This window comes from Amia ocellicauda, chromosome 13 (genome assembly GCF_036373705.1).
Source record: "Amia ocellicauda isolate fAmiCal2 chromosome 13, fAmiCal2.hap1, whole genome shotgun sequence".
Classification (NCBI taxonomy): Eukaryota; Metazoa; Chordata; class Actinopteri; order Amiiformes; family Amiidae; genus Amia; species Amia ocellicauda.
In genome coordinates, this window is record NC_089862.1 from 27,490,345 (window position 1) to 27,493,766 (window position 3,422).

Consider the following 3,422-nt stretch of genomic DNA (forward strand, 5'->3'; position numbering starts at 1 on the left):
TAATATTTGTTGTAAAAGTGAAACTTGTTTGCCAACAAATAAATGACTGATTAAGATTTACAACATAAGAAACACTAAGGGTTTGTGTTTTTCTGTGGTTTCCATAAAGTGTGCTAAGTATAATTGTTCACAAAATTAAAACAGTAGAAACATTATATATATATATATATATATATATATATATATATATATGCTGTACTGTTTTCTCAGTTGACAAAATACTTGTCTGCCTGTAATACATTCATTCAGAACTTTATTTGAAATTATTCATTTTCTCATAGTGAATACCCTTAAAAAAAAAAAACGGCTACTCAGTTCTATCACCGATAAAGAGCACATTTATTTGACAGTTCTAGTAGTTAAATTCATTATTTGATTTTATTAGATTTATTTTAATTGTAGAGCACTGTAACAATAATGTAAAAAGCACTAATATGACAATTAACTGATCCATTTACAAATACATATTGCATCCCTAGTTTTAATGTTGTCAAAAATATTAAATTCCTTCAAGGAAATTATCATTAGTCTTCAAATAGGACATCACTTACTGTAATTTCATGCTAAGCAAGTCTGTATCATAAGGAGTAATTTACCATCAAGTACTGCTGAGATTGGCTGTGATCATGTAAAAAAAAAAATGTAATCCAATCGTTTCATTTTAATGAGATGGCTGTTTTTTTTGTCATTTGTTGTACTTCTTAAAGGGTGTTCTACATTACCAAAGTCTTGGAAAACGACTTGCTCATATTTTTGCACTAAATTGTGTTCTGTTTAGTGATTTATTCTACATTTATTGTCCTCTCAATATTTATCATGCCCTGTGTCCTATGTCCAACTGGTAAATGCCTGGTGAATTTGTCTGACTAAAGCACACGGATAATCTCTACTTAATAACCATATATTTTCGAATTCATTAAAATTTCACAGAATGATACCTAGAACCTGTTTTTTTTTTTGTTTTTTTTTAAATAAGGTTTATTTTTGGTGGTAATTAGATGGCAGTTCAATTTGCCCCTTCAAACACCTCTTTGTAGTTGGATGTTCCCCTGTTTTTCAGAACAATTGTAACCATCTATCAGGTTGCAAAGGGTCACTGTAAATCTTTGAAACTTGAATGCAAGGTGATGTGTTAAGCTGTCAATTATGTGGTTTTGAATATGTTATTGATTTTACTCCATTCCTTACATCTAAACTCCCTTTGTTGCTTTCCTGTCCCATTTTTCTACAGGCTTTGAATTTGTTTTGAAGGACAGTTTTGACCGATTTTCTGTATACCAATGAAGCTCTCTTTAAGTGCACCTTGATATGTTTAGGACAGTAGAGAGGACAGAGTGTATTACATGTAATAACATGTAATACCATTCAAATACAGTTTGAGGGAGCAATTTGCTTAGTTGCAAATATTTCAAAACTGCCCTTCAAAATGTAGACAAAATAATTAAAACTGTCACTTGTATTATTAATATTAATATTAATATTATTAGTAACAATACAGTTATTTTAAGCAATGTTATTTATCACTGAATTAATGTATTGTTTTATAATAATTCCAAGGAATCTGATTGCAAGCTCTGTTTCAATGCTAGTTGAAAATATAAATAACACATTTTTGTATGTAAGGTTGTATAAAAGGATTGCTATGTGAATCATAGCAGTGTTTTTCTGTGTAGTGATCTAAACTTAGTGCTAAATTTCATATATTCTTGGTCTAATTTCAACCATACCTGTAAGGGCATAGCTCACTGACTATATGAATAAACTAGATATGTATTTATCCAACATTGTTCCTGTTGTTGTTAATTTTAATGAAATCTGGACATATCTGGAAATATGCATAAATATGCAAATATGCATATGGAAATATGTTCATTTCAGTTTTTTTAAATATCAGTTACACTGTAACAATAGTGTAGATAAAATAATGCAGTATAATCCCAAAGCCTGATGTGATGAAGCCAAAACAGTTAGTCCACATCATCTTGTGCAGTTTTTTTAGTTTAGATTTTTTATTGTTTGTTATTATGTAAGAATTGTGTGTTACTTCTGTCATTGATATTTTGTTTCTTACGGCTGTTACAGACTTTGGATAAATCATTGGGAAAGGCTTGTACAAGTCCACATTATTGGCAACTTCGGAGTATTAGAAAACTATTCAGAATAAAAAATGTAACAATAACTATTTTAAACATCCTGTAAATGCCTCAAAACAAAAGAGCTCTTATTTTTCTCCTTCTTCTTATTGTGCTGCAGTTAAAAAAAAAAAAACATGAATAAGGAAACATTGGTATACAGATGCCTTTAACTTTACACATGTAAAGTATATATTGAAACAAATTAAATAAACAATTAAGAAAATTAAATCAAAGTCAAGAAAATGCAATAGTATGTTCTAAATGTTGTTCCCACCCTAAACAATCCAGAGAAAACAAACCTATTAAATCTAAATGCCTGGCAAGATGGTCAGTAATAACATTATAAATTGTAGTTTGCTGAAAGTACATTGTAGTAAGTATATCACATTGCAATGTATTTCAATGATGGTGGACCTCTGGCCAACATACTGTGTTCTACAGACTCTGTAGAGTCTTCCCTCCTCAAATATGTGCAGTGAAGTACAATAAGGAACCATGTAATTGCACTGCATTATTACAACATGTTGGACAATAAAATCACTAATAATTAGAGTTTTTTTTCTTTGAATACACATTTGCATATTTGAACATTGTGCTCAGGGTTTGAGCAAGCAAGAGGAGGATTTTACACTTTTGTTATTTTTTTTTTTTTTTTATCTGCAGTTACAAGCAGGTGTGAGGATCTCACCTGCCTGTCTGCACACAGCCTGGTTCACACAGTCGGCTACCAGGAACAACTCTGTCAATTGAAATACAGTGCTGACAAGTCTTTTTGTTCTTTATTTTATGATTTTATTTCAAACCAAGGAAATGAGGGTTAATTTCAAATTTTTTGCTGGCATTCTTTTTTCTTTCCTTTATTATTTACAAACAGTGGTGAAACAGTGGGTGGTTATGCTGGCATTCTCTGACTATGCCTCAGAGCACATACAACATATAATGAAACCAATTAGAAAGAAAAACATTTAACGACAGGCTCTGTATTTCATAATTATGTATGTATGTATGTATTTATTTATTGGGGCGTGAATTTGATTTTAATAAGGATTTGATTCGGTAAGACAAAGCATACCTCAATAATATACAGAAAACAAAAAAGGTATTTTGACATTCAGCTTAGCAGAACATTTCCACAAGCAATTCTTGCTAGTTAGTTTGTGTGCCTACAAATATAAAGAGAAACATCTGAATTTGAAATCAGACACGTGCAAAACAAAATATCTGGACAGATGTTCAATTATTTTGGCACATACAGTATATATTTTTAGAACCATACAAATAATCTTG

At 30.5% G+C, this 3,422-nt stretch overlaps 1 protein-coding gene across 5 annotated transcripts in view; it reads left to right on the top strand.

Annotated features, from left to right (window-relative positions):
* adgrl3.1 (adhesion G protein-coupled receptor L3.1) overlaps positions 1-1,782 on the top strand; it is a 299,214-nt gene extending 297,432 nt beyond the window's left edge. For all 5 annotated transcript variants that reach the window (XM_066720389.1, XM_066720391.1, XM_066720392.1 and 2 more), the window contains one exon: positions 1-1,782. This exon is cut by the window's left edge and continues 2,173 nt beyond it. The gene's annotated coding sequence lies outside the window, so the exon portion shown is untranslated.
* Positions 1,783-3,422: the final 1,640 nt, after the last annotated feature.